Raw genomic sequence first — 19,231 nt, 5'->3', positions numbered from 1 at the left:
GGGGTCTATCCCTACGAATACATCACACACCCTTCCAAGTTCGCGGAGACGTCGCTACCTCCCCAGGCGAAGTTCTACAGTCAGCTACGAGGCTCGAACATCACCGACGAAGAATATCACCATGCCCAGTCCATGTGGCGCGAGCTGGGCTGTCGAACTCTCGGGGACTACCACGACGCCTACCTCAGACTTGATGTGACGCTCCTCGCCGACGTGTTCCAGACGTTCCGTGCGACAGCAATGAAGATCTACCAGCTGGACCCCGCCTACTTCTATAGTCTCCCCGGACTGGCGTGGTCAGCCATGTTTCTGGTGACGAAGATCGAGCTGGAGCTTTTTTCCGATTATGACATGGTGCTGTTTGTGGAACGCGGCATCCGGGGTGGCATGGTCCAGGTGTCGCAACGGTACGCGCGCGCCAACAACCATCACATGGCTACTGGCTACGACCCCTCACAACCGTCCAGCTACATCATGCACACGGACGTGAATAAATTGTACGGACACTCCATGATGCAGCCACTCTCCTTTAGAGGGTTCGAGTGGACCGACCCCTCCAACTTCAACATCGAAAGCTTCGACGATTCAGAACATGGGTTCTTCGCCGAGGTGGACATCGAGTTCTCCGAGAAGCTGCAGGATTTGTTCAACGATCTCTCCCCTGCACCCGAGTTCAAGTGTCCACCCAATTCCAACCAGAAGAAGCTCATCATGGATTTCGAGCCCAAGAAGAATTACGTCCTACACTACCAGAATCTCCGGTGGTTGATGCAGCAAGGGGTCACGGTCCACGCAGTTCACCGCATCCTCAAGTTCGAGCATTCTCCGTGGTTGCGTCCATATATTGAAGTCAACACCAAACACCGCACCGCAGCCACGTCCGAGCTTGATAAGGATTTCTTCAAGCTTATGAACAATGCGGTGTTCGGGAAAACCATGGAGAATGTACGGAATCGTGTAGATGTGAGGCTAATATCAAACGAAGCACAATGTCGCAGGCTCGTGGCAAACCCGTTATTCAAATCGAGGACCATTTATAACGAACAGCTTGCTCTGGTGCATATGAGGAAGAGCGAGGTGAAGCTTAACAAGCCAATTTATGTTGGCGCCTCAGTATTAGACCTGAGCAAGCTGCACATGTTTCATATATATTATGGGATACTACGCCAGCACTATAACGACAATATTAGCCTACTCTACACGGACACGGACAGCTTGGTGTACCACGTTCGCACAGCCGACGCGTACAAGGATATGGCCACGGTTCCATCTTTGGTTAACCTTTTCGACACCTCAAACTATCCCCAGCCGAACCGATTCGGCATCCGGGCTCTCAACAAAATGGTGGTCGGCAAACTCAAAGACGAGAAGAAAGGTGATTTGGTTCTCGAGGATGCCGGTCTTTGCTCCAAAACCTATGCCATCAAAGCCGAGGGCAGCGTTACCAAGAAGGCCAAGGGTGTCAGCAGACAGGTGGTTCGGGAGCATCTCACATTCGAGGACTTCGTCGATTGCCTCAAGACCAGGTCGCCGGTTCTAAGAGCAGAACAGCGCATCCAGAGCGTCGACCATGTGTTGACCACAAACAAAGTTAGAAAAATTGCGCTGGATCCTGATGACAATAAGAAGTACGTCCTCGAGTGTGGTATTCACACATTGACGTTGTGGCACTATCGCTTAGCAGAAAGCAAAACCTGCAACATATGTCCATCTTCAACAGAAGATTCATAAAAACAAAACAAAACAAAAAAAATATTTTGACTGTCATTACAAAAAACTTTGACCGTATTCTTAAATAACCAGCATGCCTATGAATTTGTTCGGTTTCAAAAAACAGATCATTATGGAAACCATACCAGATCATGAAGTCTTACCTTCCGTGTTACCTAAACTCAACGGTCTGTTGATCATTCACCTCAACAGCATTTGGACGAAACTGAATGACAATGTGGGCAAGATGTTTTATGTTTTTAATAACATTTTACATTTCTACGAAATTCCGATCGACGGGAAACTTCAAATCACCGTGAATCCGGTGAACGCAGGCGAAATCAAAATTTCTACCGGCAAGGACATTTTTCGAATCAAGCACGACAAGATGCTTTCTAACATTACGTACGATGTGTCTGCCGGAGATTACCTGTACGTGGAACTCCTCGGAGACTACGAAAAACTCATTCCTCTCTTTGTAGAATTACGAATCGTTTATCCTATTATAAATAACCGTTAACCAAAAATGCCTAACGACATTTTCGGCAACACCAAGCGTGTAGACCATGCAGAAGAGATTCTCATGTTGGACATTCGAGTTAAGAAGTTGAGGACCGATTTGATCGCTTTGCAGGAAACCTTAAACAAAAGTTTAGAGTCGGAAATCGCTACGCTCCAAACGCAATGTCTCGACCCCATTCTGAAAATCGATTCCGAACTGAAGGCGCTGATAAAAAATTATGTCGACGTACCTTCTTACGACAACGTTCAAAATATACAGTTGAGCGTGGATTCGCTTCAAAATGATTTGGCCAAATTACAGCAATTTCAATCGAAAAATGAAGATTTGGAAAAATTGAAACTCGAAATCGAAGAACGAACTTCCGCAATAGAAAAGAATTTCTCTGAACTTCAAACCGTCGTGAACGATATTGATGTAGAACGCTTGCACGTTGTTGTTTCCAAATTACAAGAAGAATTCACCGGCACGTTGGAAGAAATTAAATCCAAGTTGCAGACTTTGGAAGATACCATGACGAACCTACCATCGTCGGACGAACTGCAGGTCATCGGTAAAAGCGTCGCGAACATAAAAATTCAATTGGAGGCCTATCGAGATTTCGAACACATTCAAACCACCATCGCTACGCTTCAGGCGTCTCTGGAATTGATCAACGAAGAAATTAAAAATATTCACGCTGAAGCGAGAGCGTTGACGAGCATTCAAGACACGTTAAGCACGGTTCAGCAGAAGATCGAATATTTAGAAAATTTAAACGTCGAAACGAATCTCGCTCATTTTCATCACGTACTGGACAACATACAGGGTGACTTGGAATCGTTACGGACGAGCGTGCCTTCGAGCGAAGATTTGGAAAAATTGAAAACGGCGGTGACGGCACTATCCGAATCGGGCGACATCAAAAGTTCGTTGAGCGATCTCGAGAGTAAAGTGGCCAATCTCCCCACCTCCAAAGAATTGCACGCTTTGAAAAGAAACATATCTCGAATGCTGAAACGACTGGAAACGGAAACGGCGAACGTGGAACAGATTCGAGACGAAATTAGTTCGCTGGTGTAGACGCTGCCCACTTCGCAGAGCGTCGCCGACCTTCACACGCAGTTTACAGAGATGCGAAGCATCGTGAACGATCTTACCGAGAAGAGCTCGAAATTGAATCAAGTCGAGAACCTTCAGAACATCGTCGTCAACATCAGAGATCAAGTTGGAGTGCTGGAATCCACGCAGGAATCGACGCTGGCCTCTTTCGGTGCCAAGTTGCAAGAACTCAACGAAAGCTACAAGCAGTTGAACGTGGAAGTGAAAATCAAACCGTCATTTTCTACCGTAACGGATACCATAGTCGAGCATTTGGTGCCCGTACAAAACACACTGGGTCAGCTTCACAGCAACCTCGTTAGCATCGATACTAAATTCGCTAAACTCCATTCTCTGCAAGCCATCGAAATTAACAGTGTACCCAATCAACAGAGAATCTCCACGTTCGTCGAAGGTAACAAACTGTACATGTTACATCCTTATCATCCGTACTACAAGTTTCTCCTCGATGGCACGATTCAGATAAACGAATTTTCGTACTGGTCTCACGGTAGAAAAGCTAGCGTTCCCACCATGACCTTGATATCGAATCGTGGTGTCCAGAAAGCGGGAAACATTCCTCTGGCACGTTGGAAGGAAACGCGCAACATATATGAAATACACGAAGACGAAGATCTCACCGTTTTCGACGTGAGTGCCGGCGATAAGCTGATCATTCAAAACACGAGCGAAGTGCCACCCTCTTTGAATCCCATCACGCTTGTGCTTCTCTTGAAACGTAATCTCTAAAAAAAATGTCTAGGCAAGCCATCGTCGAAGAATTGCATAAACCTGCACGCCGCAACTACGAACGTTTGGCTGTGGTAACCAAGGGCATCGACGACCTCTGGCAAAGCGACCTCGTGGAGATGAGTAGCGGCAATTTGAAAAACGTGCATAAATTGAACAAGGGCAACAAGTACCTTCTCACCGTCATAGACACGTTTTCGAAATTCGCATGGGCTCTACCTTTGAAGGCGAAAACGGGAACATGCGTCACGGAAGCATTCAAATTAATTTTTCGCGAAAGCGGTGGCAGACGACCACGGTTTCTGCAAACGGACAAGGGTAAAGAATTTTACAACGCTGTATTCCAAAAGTTTATTCAAAAACACAAGATTCGACATTATTCGACTTTCAGTCACATCAAAGCCAGCATCGTGGAAAGATTCAATCGAACCTTGAAAACACACATGTGGAAACGATTCACGCTTCGGGGAAATTACAAATGGGTCGACATCCTGCCGGAACTCGTCGACACCTATAATGATACGGTACACAGAACGATAGGCATGAAGCCAGCCGACGTTACCAAGTCCGACGAGCAGCGTTTAATTTCTACAGTTTACTGTCCAAAGTACACACCCACGACAAAAAAAGCTAAATACAAAATTGGAGACCGAGTGAGGATCAGCAAATTCAAACGCACCTTCGAGAAGGGATTCACAAAAAATTGGAGTACGGAACTTTTTACGGTGGTTCGAGTTTTACCTGGAAACCGACACACGTATATAATAAAAGATAGTGGCGGCGAGATTTTGAAAGGAAGATTTTACGAAGAGGAACTCTCTAAAACGAAACACCCCGACACGTACCTCATCGAGAAAGTATTGCGTAGGAAAGGTGACAAACTGTTTGTCAAATGGCTGGGACTTCCGGAAAAGAGTTGGATCGATGCGGACGAAGTGATCTTGTGAGTACGTGGAACGTGGTGAAGCGTCTACCGGATCCGGAAAGTCAAACGAAGAAAAAGAACGGCAAGTTGCTTCCCGACAGCATCCGCTGTCTGATCGTAGGTCCTTCGGGGTGTGGGAAAACGACACTGCTCGTGGACAATTTTCTCCTCGCACCGAATTGGTTAGATTGGAAGAACAGGCACCTGTACGTGTTCTCGAAAAGTTTGGAGCAATCCAAATACCAGCAACTGATGAAACTGTACGATGGTCTGGACATTGCAACGTTCGCCTCGGAAATAAAACCACTCGACGATTGTCGTGAGAATTCAGTTGTTGTGTTCGACGACGCCATCCTGGAAAATCAAAATGAAATTCGCAACTTTTTCACGCAAGGTCGTCACAAAGGAATGGATTGCTTTTACCTAGCTCAAACGTTTTCCAAAATTCCAAAACAGTTAGTGCGCGACAACGCTAATTTCATATGTTTGTTTCGTCAAGATCACACCAACCTCAAGCATGCGTACGATGACTACGTAGGCGGAGACATGAACTACAATCAATTTTCGGAACGCTGCTGTTCTACTTGCTGGAACGGTGACGATTTCGGATTCGCTACGATCGACATGACGAGGAAACCCAACGACGGAAAATACAGAAACAAAATCAACGATTTTCTAAACGTTGCAACGTTGTGAGAAACGACGTATATAAATAACGTCATGACGAAACGAAAAATCGAAGACGAAAATCTCAAGTTGCGAAAATACCTCGCGAAACGCTTCAAAGGTTGGAAATCCGAGAATCGCGGATTCTACGAAGAGAAGAAACGTCAGGATCAACCCGTGATCGATGCCATCAGCAGTCTAGGTAAAGAAATTAAAAGTGTCACGGAACAAAATAAAAATTTGATCAACGAACTCGTACCGCTCGCAGCTAAAAGTTACGCCGTACCCACGCCCATTTCGAGCATTCCTTCGACACCGTTCGAACTGAAGGATGCACCGGCACGACGTCGAGCCATAGGTAGCACGTCTTCGGATAAAATCGAGTTGGGACCTTTGGCACGAGACTACCTGAGTACGGGAAAATTCGACAAGGATGAAGTGTTCGGATTGTATCCCAGCATGGAAACCAGCGAAGGCGGTGGTGTGGTGTGGAAGATTGGGAAATCGAAGGTGACCTTCGAAGGCAACGACATTAAAGTCAATTTAGGCGACAAGGATAGTTGGACCAGGTATCCGGGTACGGTGGGACTGTGGGAACTCGTCGCCAAAAAGCAGCCGAAAGATTACACCGACGAAGATTACCAGAGTTACAAGGAAATTCTGATCATGACGGATGCCTTGTACCAGAACAACGACGCCTCGCAGAATAGGGTGAAATCGAGCAGCGGCGAGAAGTACAGGAATCTCATCAAACCGATTTGGAATCAGGTGAAAACAGGCAGCGGTGTCAAACGCTACAACACGTTACCCAAAGAATTCGTTTGGGTGGACGACGTGAGGAAGCTCGTGGACCGATTGTTGGTGATAGCCGGCGAAGAGAATGCAGGCAACCGTAATTTCTACAACGAGAAGGTTGGCATCGTGGACATGATCAGCACGAAACTTTCCAACTTCATCGTGAACGACGACAAGGGCATAGGTTACCTGATCAAAATCATCAACACGCTGCCTCCGAAATTTTGGAACGTGGCCGAAGGAAAGGGGCTCGTGAACGACATCATCAACAAGTTACCTTTCGAGATGCATCTACCTGGCTACCAGTACTGCGGACCGGGTACCAAACTCGAGAAAAGATTGGAGAGAGGAGACAAGGGTGTGAATCCGTTGGACGCCGCATGCAAAGATCACGACATCGCCTACAACACCACGCAGACGGATCTGGACGCACGTCACGAAGCAGACAGAAAATTGGAATATGCAGCTTTCGAAAGGTTCGTCAGCAGAGACGCATCGCTGGGTGAACGGGTCGCCGCACTGGGTACCACCATCGCCATGAACACGAAACAAAAATTGGGGTGGGGTATATAAATAACATCCAGTAAAAAAAAAACTTGATATATAAATAACACACATCGTAAAAAATAATCTTCGGTATATATAAATAACACACATAGTGAAAAACAATTAAATTTCTCTCTAACACTCTGAAATTTTTTTGATATGACGACTGAAAAAATGAGCGATCTCCAAGCATTAAAACAAATGCTAAATTTGTCAGTCGAGTATGTAAAAATTCAGGAATTGGAAGTCGACAAACCTTACACGATAACTTCCGGTTCAATCGTTTCTACCCAGTATGGTCCCAAGGTACGCCTGTTGCTCGACGCACAATACAGTCTATTTTTACCAGATCGATACGCTAACATGTTATCCGACGAGAAGCTATCTATTTTAATCGAGAACAAAACTCGAATCGTGTACAAGGGGACAAAGGAACTTCTTGGCAAGAAAACGAAGCACGTAATAGAATTTGTGTAACGACTGCGAGGCCGTGAAAAAAAAAATCTCAGAACATTTATATATAAATAACATACCGTAAAAAAACTACACAAGAAAAAATCTCAGAATATATATATAAATAACATACCGTGAAAATAACACATAGAGCGTCAACATGAAGCCCAAGGGTGTCGTGTACCAGATACCATACTCCAATCTGAAAAATCTAGGTGCCCTCGATGGGTTACTCACCAAGAAACAACGCGAGAAGAAACGTTCTTGCTTGTCGAAAGGACACGGAATGAAATTGCTGCTCAGCACACCTCAATTGAAAAGATTGCAGCGTTCACGGAAACAGCAAAAGGTCGGAGGTTTCATATTCAGCATCCCGGCCATCCTGGCAGCATTGGGGGCCGTTGGAAGTTTGGCCGGCGGTAGCGCCGCCATCGCGAAAACCGTCATCGACTCGAAGAAGAACAAGGCCGAATTGGAAGAACAGAAACGTCACAACCTGGCCATGGAGAAGAAAGGAGGCAAGGGCGTGATGAGAAAATTTAAAAAAAAGAAACAGAAGCACTCACCAACCGAGACATTGAATCTCTGATCGAACCGTTACAAATCAAACACTTCAGAGGAGTTTTCATGTCCGACTCGTTACCTTCAAGCGTGAAAAGAAGAGAATGCGGAGTAGTCAACTTGGACGGTCAAGAAAATCCAGGCACGCATTGGATATGTTACCACAAAAACGACAATAACAAAGCATTCGTTTTCGATTCTTTCGGAGGTGTTCCACCTACAAAATTTAATTTATTATCTGAAAACGAACAAAACCTCTATATACTACAACGACGAACGCATTCAAAATTTCGGAGACGTGAACTGCGGCCATCTCTGCCTCTCCGTGCTCGCGTTTCTCTCTAAAATAAATAACCCTACGATCGAGGATTTCCAGAAAGCATTGTGGAACCTCAAACAGCATCACTAGGATGGGCGTGTTCCATCTCACGAGCGAATCTTCAATCTTGAAACTCACGCTGCACGACGACATCGTCTATCCTAAATCCGTGGCTCTGCGTGCATTCTACAGCATGTACCTCATACCCAATGTTACGCAGCACAACAACAAAATTAGCGTCGGAAGCGAACACATCGTCGTCACGCCAGGACAATACAATCTTTCCACTTTGCAAGCTCAATTACCCAAAGGCACATACCTTTCTCAAAATTCGGTCACGCACAGAGTGGAAATCCTATCCGCGACGGAGACCGTGGACCTGGGCACCATGGGAGAACTTTTAGGTTTCGAGAACAACACAAAACTCGAAGCTGGCATCAAGCACGTAGCAACCAACATTCCTAAATTCTTGGCCATAGAGACTCTGAACGTACACTGTAACGTAGCCGAAGGTATGATCACGAAATCTTCGGACGGATTGTTAGGAAGTCACAAGCAGACGGGAATCATAGCCACTTTCAAACCAAGTTCCGAGTTCATGGAACCGATCATCTACACGCCCTCTTCGCCGATCTATTTTCCAGTATGTCGCAACCGCATAGACGACATAGAGTTGGTGGTGACGAACGAGAAAGGAGACGTGGTGGTTTTCGCAGGTGCCACTACGACGGCCATCGTGGAGATCAACGTATAATAAATAACCATACATGTAAAATGGAGCAAATCGAAAGTTACGAATTGCAATCTTTCCCTCCCAACCGTCGCACGTTCGCCAATCTCAACGAGGCGAACAGGGAGATCGAATACGACGTGGACGTAGGCGATGGGTTCATTCATCCTCACAGAGCGGACCTCTACCTTCAATTCGACGTGGTGAAGAAGGAAAGCGGAGACGCGTTTCCCGCAGCAGCAAACTTGATACTCGTGGACAACTTCGTGCCTCACCTGTTCTCGCAGGTGGAGGTGAGGAAACACAACACCGTCATCGACAGAATAGATTATCCAGGCATCACGTCGACGGCAGTGGGAACATTGAAATTATCCAAAACGGACGCAGCGTACTACCAGGCCGGGGGATTCGAAGCCGGGACCAAAATATCGACGAGAAGTCACACGGTGCTCTTTCCCATGCGTCTGCTGCCTGGTTTCTTCTCGGACTACAAGGAGATCATGTGGAAGGGAGGACTGAGGATCACGTTTCGAAGAGCGCCCAACGACAACGACGCACTGATGCGATACGCTACTTTGGGTCCGGACGGCACCACGCCGATAGCCAACACTTTACCCGAAGCAGCCAAGTGCGTCATCCAAAGCATGGAATTGAGAATGCCGGTGGTGGAATACGAAACGAACTACGCCCTCAAGTACAAAGCGGAGATCTTGAAAAGTCCGCAGGTGCTGATTCACTTTCACGGTTACCAGTGCGTGCAGAAGGTGGCGTCGGGAAGTCACATGGAATTCGACGTGACGACGCAGTTCAACAACATACAGTTCGACATGCCAGATTTCGTCGTAGTACTTTTTCAGACGGGGAGGGACAAGAATCAGGAAAAAGATTCCAGCAAGTTCGACGACTGCAAGATCAAGAACGTTTATCTGAAGAACGGACGCAACGAAGTGTTCCCGCGCGAGAATTACAACCTCGACGTGACCAAAAACGATTACCTCAAACTTTACGAAGCGTTCTCGGCTTACAAACGCGTGACCGAGGGAAGCGTGGACATGTACTACACGCCCAGCGAGTTCAAAGCACGGAGACCCATGACCGTCATCAACACATCTAAGAGAAAGAAGGTTGTGGTCAACGATCGAACCAACATCAAGGTCGTCTGCGAGTTCCACGATGCCTTGCCCGAGGATACCCTATGCAGCGTCATCCTGATTGCAGAGAAGTCCTTCGCCTACGACGTGAAGAACGAGAGGGTCACAGAGCAGTTTTAACAAGTTTTTTAACATCTTTTTCTTGCACAATAAGAAATTTTTTGTACTAGCACAATCAGTTACAATGGCACAATACGAATTTCACTAGTTCAGATCAGTTACAAATGTCAATTTCATTAGTTATCAGTTACAATATCTTTTTGCACTATAGCACGAGAGACAATCAGAAAATTTGCACAAAAAAAATTTGTTGTTGTTTTTACACGTGAAAATTAACAATAAAATTTCTTTTTTATCGTTTCAGATGCTGTCGAAACATCAAAAACACATACACACACACTAGAAAAAAAGCATGCAACTTTATTTGTAACACACACACATACATTCTCCATCTTCATCAAGAAAATATTATAATAAACATAATTATTTTTATCTATATCTCACAATAAAACTCTATATCCAAAAATATCACACCATCAAATAACACTAGAGTCGTTAGTACACGTTGCATGCATTACGGAGGTCCTCTGTAGGGTTTCATGGAAGTTTGGGGGAAAAAAAAAACACGTGAAACTCTACAGAGGTGCGGTAATCTATAACCGCAGCCGTTAGAACCTTTTTGGGTTGGGCACCACGCACCCTGGCGGGGTTAGGGGCCAGGTATTCTAAAAAACAACAATTATTATTTTGTTTGTTTGTTTGCGTTACAATACATACGCGTGCGCGCGTGTGTGGCACATCGTTTCCCCGAGAGAAGTTTACAAAAGTCACAATGTATAAACATTGGCCTCTCTCTTTTTTTTTTGGGACTTGGAAAAAATTTACAATAAGAGGACATCGCTCACCACTGTTGCCAGCCGTAGGTCTCTCTCTCTCTTTATCTTACAGCAAAATTATGGCATCTCTATTTTTTTTTTTAGTTGTAAGTAAATTGCCAACACACTCTAGTTAATAATGCTACATATTATACGCACACACGCACACACGCACGCGCGCACGCGCGCTTGTGTTGCCATCCACCCATCCCTCTTTTTCTTTTACGACAGTACCAACTCTCCTTGTTTAGTATATGTAGGTTGGCAAAAATTGCTTTATGCACTGTAAAACAAACCTCAAGCAAAGTTGCCAGCTTCTTGCTTGAGGTTAGGTTAGACCAAAAAAAGCTGTAGGTAAACTGTCGGTTGTTTAACTCTTCCCTCTCTCTCTCTTCTCTCTCTTTTTTTTTGTAAAAAGCTATGGTAAAAATACCAGTAGGTTGCCAACTTTGCTTTATGCACTGTAAACCAAGCCTCAAGCAAGATTGCCAGCTCCTTGCTTTAGGCTAGGTTTACCCCCCCCCCAAAAAAAAACCTTGGTAATTTTTTTCGAGTAAAATATTAGCAACACTGCAAGAAAATAAGGCTTATGCCTTACAAGAAAAATCCATTAAGGCGAGCCTCAAGCAAAATTGCCAGCTCCTTGCTTTAGGCTACGTTAAACCCAAAAAAACCCCTTGGTGATTTTTTCGAGTAAGCAGCTGGCAACACTGCCAGCTTCAGGGGGCTCATGCCTTACGAGACAAGTCCATTAAGGCGAGCCCCAATAGAGGTTTGTCAACCGGTGCACTTGCTCTACTGGCATTACCTCTACAGCTTTGGCCACACTAAAATTATCCAAGACCGAGGCTTCTTACTACAAAATAGGTGGATTTGAGGCTGGTGATAAAATATTATCCAAGAGCCACACAGTGCTGTTCCCTATGCGCCTGTTGCCAGGATTCTTCTCAGATTACAAAGATATTATGTGGAAGGGTGGTTTAAGAATCACATTTAGAAGAGCTGCCAATGATAATAATGCTTCGATGAGGTACAGCACATTAAACTCTACAGGGGAAGCTCTGCCCAATACCTTACCTGATGAAGGCAAATGCATTATTCAGACTATGGAGCTAAGAATCCCAGTTGTTGAATATGAAGCCAGTTATGCTCTTAAATACAAAGCAGATATAATAAAAAATCCACAGTTTCCTTTACAATTTTATACATATCAATGTGTACAGAAGCCTGCAACTGGTACTTATTATGAGTTTGATGCTACAAATTCATTCTCCAGTATACAATATGACATGCCGGATTTTGTGGTGGTTCTGTTTCAGACTGGAAGACACAATAATCAGGAAAAAAATTCAAGTAGATTTGATAACTGCAACATCAAGAACATATATCTTAAAAATGGCAGAAATGAGGTATTCCCTAGAGAAAATTATAATTTAGACATGTCCAAGGATGATTTCCTTAAATTATATGAAGCATTTACGGCATACAAAAGGGTCACTACTGGCAATACTGACATGTATTACACACCAGATGAATTCAAAGCACAGAGACCCATGTTTGTCATCAACACTTCAAAAAGGAAACAAGTTGTGGTTAATGACAGGACAAACATTAAAATTATCTGTGAATTCCACGATACACTCCCCGATGACACCATATGTAGTGTTATTCTCATAGGTGAAAAATCATATGTTTATGATGTAAGAAATGAGAGAGTCACAGAGCAATTCTAGAGGGCCGACTCAAATACAGCACTTCTGCTTTTTGCAGGAAAGCTCAAACACAGAAATATGCAATGAATATTCTGTAAGTTACACACTCTACAAGGTTTGAAACCTGGGAGGCCTCTTGATTATAAAACATATAAGCCATGGAACTATGTACACAGCACTTCTGCTTATTGCAGGAAAGCTCAAATACAGCACTTCTGCCTAATGCAGGAAAGCTAAAAAAACACAGCACTTCTGCCTGTTGCAGGAAAGCTCAAAAAACACAGCACTTCTGCCTATTGCAGGAAAGCTCAAATACAGCACTTCTGCTTATTGCAGGAAAGCTCAAATACAGCACTTCTGCATTCCAGGAAAGCTCAAATACAGCACTTCTGCCTATTGCAGGAAAGATCAAAAAACACAGCACTTCTGCCTATTGCAGGAAAGCTCAAATACAATTCAAAGTGGGACTTTGAAATGTGCAATGAATATTGTTGTAAGTCTCTCTCGAGTATATATTATCAGAACGAGACAAGACCTGAACCCAATTCAGGCATACATGCAAGAGGCCAATGTTCTTTTCCCTTGGAGTCAATGACATGATGGATGGCATGCAATTTTCCCTGAAAGGGCACAGTGTAGATTATATTTCTTGCATGCCAGCAGATATAATCTCCCAGGCGTGCATAATTTATTGCTGGCCGGGACATGGAATTGATCAAAGATTAGAAAGAACATGCAAGCAATTTGCACGCCTGCCCTTGCCTTAATGTATTGATCTCTAAGTTGAAGAGCATAAGAATATAAGTATTTTTGGTTTAGTAATCAGGAGGCTTCTGGGTTTGAGTCGGCCCCCTCTAGAATCAATCTGAGGGGGGCTCATCATTTCTACACTAGAATTCAAGATTCCTGGGATTTTGACAGAAAAGCACACTGTAAACAATAAGATCATATGGGAACTTGGCATAATTTTAAGTGTAGGCAAATCTGTCTGTGGAGGCTTCTTCTTTTCTACACTAGAATTCAGAATTCTTAAAATTAAGAGCATATCACACTTGAAGAATTGGGGCATATGCGCCTCTTGACATTGTTTTAAGTGAAATCAAATCGGATTGTTCAATCAAATAACCTCTTCTTTTCTACACTTATAAGTTGAGTTTATAATATTGTATTTTATACTACTATATGTCAAATTCATAAATTAATTTGTTTAATATGGAATAAAGAAGAAATCTCTCAACAGTGAAAAGCATCCATAATTGTTCCTGTGATAATTATCGTCGAATTTCTCTACTCTCAACAAGATATAAAATATTATATAACATTCTTTTAAGAAGACTAACCCCATATACTAATGAAATAATATATGTGATTATCGATGTGGATTTAAACGTAACAGATTAATTTTATTTACCTCAGACAGACACTTGAGAAAAGTGGGATTATAATCAAAATGTCCCATCAGCTATTCACTGATTGTTTTTAAAAAAAGCATATGATTCGGTCAAAAGAGATAAATTAGTCGATTTAAAATTCCTAAAAATCTTGTTAAGATGTCTGACAAATGTACAATTCATGATAGGTTATAAAAGAAAGATGCATCATATCTATTGCTCTTTAATTTGCCTTAGAATATGCTATTAGGAAGGTAAAAGAAACTAACGAAGTACTAAAATTAAACGATGTAACTCGACTGTTAGCATATGCAGATGATGTAAATACAATTAAGAATAATGCTAAAATATTTTTCAAAGCAGCTAAGGAAGTTAGCAAAGAGAAAATTACAGGCCTAAACCAAGTGATAATAACTCGATTTGAACCAGTTTCCAAATTCAAGTACTTAGGAGTAATACTAACAAATGAAAAGAAGGATTAATTCGGAAAATGCATGTTATTTTTCTCTTCATAAACTTTTGTCTTCTCGTTTAATATCTAAGAAACTAAAAGTTGAAATATACAAAACAGTAATTTTTCCTGTGGATGCGAAAACTTGATCCCTTGAGAGTATTTGAAAATAAGATCCTTAGGAAAATATTTCAGCCTAAAAGGGATAAAGAAACAACTGAATGGTGAAGGTTACATAATTTAGAAGTACATAATTTATTTTCGTTTCCAAATATTATTAGATTGATGATTAAATCATGAAGACTTAGGTGGGCACGAATGAGAAAAGAATAAATAAGAGTTTACAGGATTCTTATTCGGAAACCTGATGGTAAGAGACCAAAACGAAGATGGAGATGGGCCTAAAAGAAATCGGTGAAGATGGAATAGAATATATATAAATCTTGCTCAGGATAATTGCAAATGGAAAACCCATATTGCTGCAGCCATGAACTTTCGGATTCAAGAAGGCTAGAGAGTTTGTTTGTTAATTAGTATTCAATGTAATATAATTTCACATATTTCAGAAAGCAAAAAGGCAGCAACATGGTATTCATATTGACAAGGGAATTCCTAAAAAACTCATTTTCCTCGTAAGTTTACCAATAGCACTTACATCCTGTTGTACTTCAAATCTTCAATTATGCGATGCAAAGAAGACCAGAATTTCCGTGACTTGATAACATAAATTTGTGCGTTGAAAGAAAAAATGGAAATGAGATTAAAGAGCTGTGCTCAAAAACCAAAGAAACACGCTTTTGACTGACGAGCGGGAAACATATTAGAAATCAAGGACGGTAAATATGAACAGCTAATGCATGCTTCAGAGGAAAGGGGATATTAAAAAATGAGGTGGAACACGGAAAGGCTCTTCAATGATCATTTTTACTTTCTGAATCCGAACAAATTCATAAACAATATTATTATTATTATCATCATTGAATGGTTAATTAGGTGCTCGGTTTACCTTGTCCCTCCAAACGAAAGATGGAATGTATACAAGCCTGTGCCTCCTAAGTTCATCGTGGCTTGCAAAATGAAATATCTAACCGGAAACTTCCGATGATTTTTTTTTAGAACATGCTTCGCTAAGGAGGTCAAATGACAAGTTCCGTAATTCGAATAACTTGTTGAACGAAGAAGGAATGCATGGCACTTAATGCTGTAGTATTATTACATCAGATCATCTTTTATCTTGTTCGCGTCGATTAATCTCCTTACGTTTTATCTTCTCATTGTCTTATTCGTCCAGAGTCGCTTCCATCTCTCCCGTTAGTACAATCGCAACTTTTAGATTATCAATTTTTCTCCCTGTAATTTTATAAATGTAGTTTTTTTTCATGATCATCTAGAGAACACCGGAAAAATTTCAGCAATATCGATCACTCAATGGATATCATCATCTTCGTCCAATACAATTCTTGAAAATTTTATAAAGCACTTCCAGGGGTATGTCGGTTTAAAAAAAACGCGATCCCGAAGATTCCACTTTTATCTTGTTCTGTCTTGTTTAACCAGTAGTTAGAAACGGGGCACGAGCGGCCACCCCCCCAAAATCTAACAATTTCATAGTGAGCTCTCTCATGATTTTAGCTGATTTTCCAAGTGTATAAAACTGAAAATTAGTTTTACGCAAGAGCTTAAATTTCAATTTTATTGTATAACAATTCTAAGATTTAGATAATTTCCCCTATGACATCCAATTTTTTAAAATTTCACTTTTTCAAATAACTAAAGGAAAATCCATACGTTTTTTAACTGTAAAAAAATAATTGACTCTCATGAGTCAATTTTAAAATTTTTTGCAAAATACCTCAGTATACATTTGGAGTAGAGGGATTGGGGTCCTTCTAAGCCGCACTTGGTACTAGGCCTAAGTAGTGTATTTTTGGGTTGTCAAAGCAATACTTGGTACGAGGCCTATTGTTTTTATTAATTTAACCACAATGGTAAACCTATTTTGACGATGTTTTTGTCGATTTTATACTATTGTAAATCTGTGATATTTTCATCTCATACTTCGTACGAGTGGCATAATTTCTTACGAGTTAAAGTACGTAACACCTACACCTACCCACACCTACACTTACACCACACAAATTTACTTCCGGTCTACTTCCGGTCTACATTCTGTTTACTTCCGGTCTACTTCAGGTTTACTTCCGGTCTACTTCTGGTTTACTTGACAGACACCTGTGGGATTTTCCAGTTTTTCCTTAACCAGTAACTTTAACCAAATTGAATGTTAGCAAGAATTCTCATGTAACCTAGTTGTTTTTACTCAGACAAATCAATAGTTTTGCATTCCAAACATTCCCCGAGTGTGTGTGCGTGTGTTACGTTGACTTGCTAAGAATGTCACATCAATACTACTAGCTTGGGAATGTCATGACCTTCTTTTTTTCTCTATAAAAAAAGGGAGAGAGGGTCATGTAACTTGTGGTGATTTGCTTGGCTAAGGGGAATTTCCTGAGAATTCTTTCCATTCCAAACATTCCTGTGTGTGTGTGTGTGTGTGTGTGTAGAGATTGATGTGCTTATGTATGCGTGTAAACATTAAGGCATTGACCTGTTAAGAATGCTACATCAATAATACTGTCTCGAGAATGTTATGCCTTTCTTGTTTCTCCATAAAAAGTGAGATTTGCGCTGATTAGTTGGCTAAGGGGAATTTCCCGACTACTTGTTTTGTCACAAGAATTCTTTGCATTCCAAATATTCCTAAGTGTGTGCGTAGAGATTGATGTACTTACAGGTATGTGTGGGCATTAACCTGCTAAGAATGTCACATCAATAATACTGGCTCGGGAATGGTATGCCCCACCCTCCTTTCTCTATAGGAGGTCATGTGAATGTACTGATTGGTTAGCTAAGGGGGAATTTCCCGATTAGTAGATTGAGGTTATAAATATAAATGTTTTGCTAATGTGGAATGCAAAAGCTCAGTTCTTCGCTCCCTCAGGGATTCGAATCCTGTCAGGTTAAACATCATAAAAATTTCCCAGCAAGAATTCTCATATGGACTGACGATTTTTTTAACAGACCTAATAATGAGTTATAACCTGTGTTGTGATTCCACTATAAACTGTATACAAAATATGCAGTCTCTGGAATGAGATAGACGAGGCTTATGAACCTAGACCTATACAGTTGTACAATCTGGCAATGAATGGATGTTTCTTTTTTATTAAGCATAGCAGTGTGTTTTCGCTTATTTTAATACGAGGCAACAATGTTGGGAGGGGTCACGAGTTCAAACTTCGGACGATTTCTGTTAATCTGCTAAGACCCAGGGTGTACGGGTATCAGTACGAAAATTTGAAAAAAAGAAGAGGCAATTGTTCCCCCTCCACCAACACAAGGCAGTTAACAGAGGTGTACTTTTGTTGGTTTACGACTCTGAGGGCTTCAGTTACTATGTTCACCTATAGCTGTACATATTAAAAAAAGAAATGACCTGAGCAATAAAATATAACAATACCGATCCTGGCCTTTGTTGGATGACGTAGTGGTAACGTTGTTGCAATCCCACCTCTGATGGTGTATAAACTTAAATGTTTTGCATAACATGAAATACTGTTAATGGAAATGTGTCGTTTCTAATATTCTATATAGAAAGCAGATAACAAGAAAAAAGAAGAAAATAAATGTTGCAGGCAGATACGATGACTCAACCCACACACATATATGAACAGACAGGATATTAATGATGCGTTTATAACTAACATGTGATAATTCAAAATTCAAATAGTGCAGTGGGAAACAACTAACTAACTCTCTAGGCTTCTTAAATCCGAAGAGAGCAAATACAAGCACAAGCGTAAATAATTAAATATAAGTCACAAGGGGCTGAGACATGGTTCGAATCTTTTGATCTAGGTATGGATGCAGACAGGCACTAAGTTTTTGTGTGTGGACACAATTGATAATGGAAAAATCCTCTTCAACACAATAACGTAGTGGTAATGTTAGTCTTGCCTTGTTCCCATTGATAACATAGTGGTTACATGAATGAAAGAAATAAAAAAAAATAAAACACTGTTCCCAATTATGAAATATTTCTCGAAATTATTCAACCACTCTATTTTTCTCTTCCTATATTCGTAACTAAAAAATGTCTTATCAAATATTTGATGACTATGAAAATATTGAAACATATGAAGTAATAATAAAATGTTGTTGCATTGTAATCAAATGAATTTGTTGAATATGTAGAATATGGTAGGATATATCTTAAAATTTTAGAAGCTATTTGTTATGGTATTCTCTCTCTTTCTCTCTCTACACTTTCTTAAATTTTCATCATCATAGTTAAAATTAATCCAAGAGAAAATATATATATTTTGTGTTGACATGGGAAGCATGCAATAAAAATGCATGATCAATAGTTAAGGTCAAAAGCTGAATAAACAGTGAGGGTGATACACGCAAGCTTCTAGGCATGTGATTTGGACAGAATTAAATACAAAATTGAGAGATGGAAGGCTTTTGTTGCTAAACCTTCGGGTTTAAGAAGGCAAGAGAATTAGTTGGTTAATACGGAGCTAATTAGAAACT

This window comes from Lepisma saccharinum, chromosome 18, assembly GCF_977018435.1.
Source record: "Lepisma saccharinum chromosome 18, izLepSacc3.1, whole genome shotgun sequence".
NCBI classification, from domain to species: Eukaryota; Metazoa; Arthropoda; class Insecta; order Zygentoma; family Lepismatidae; genus Lepisma; species Lepisma saccharinum.
Note: the sequence above shows the minus strand (reverse complement) of the source record.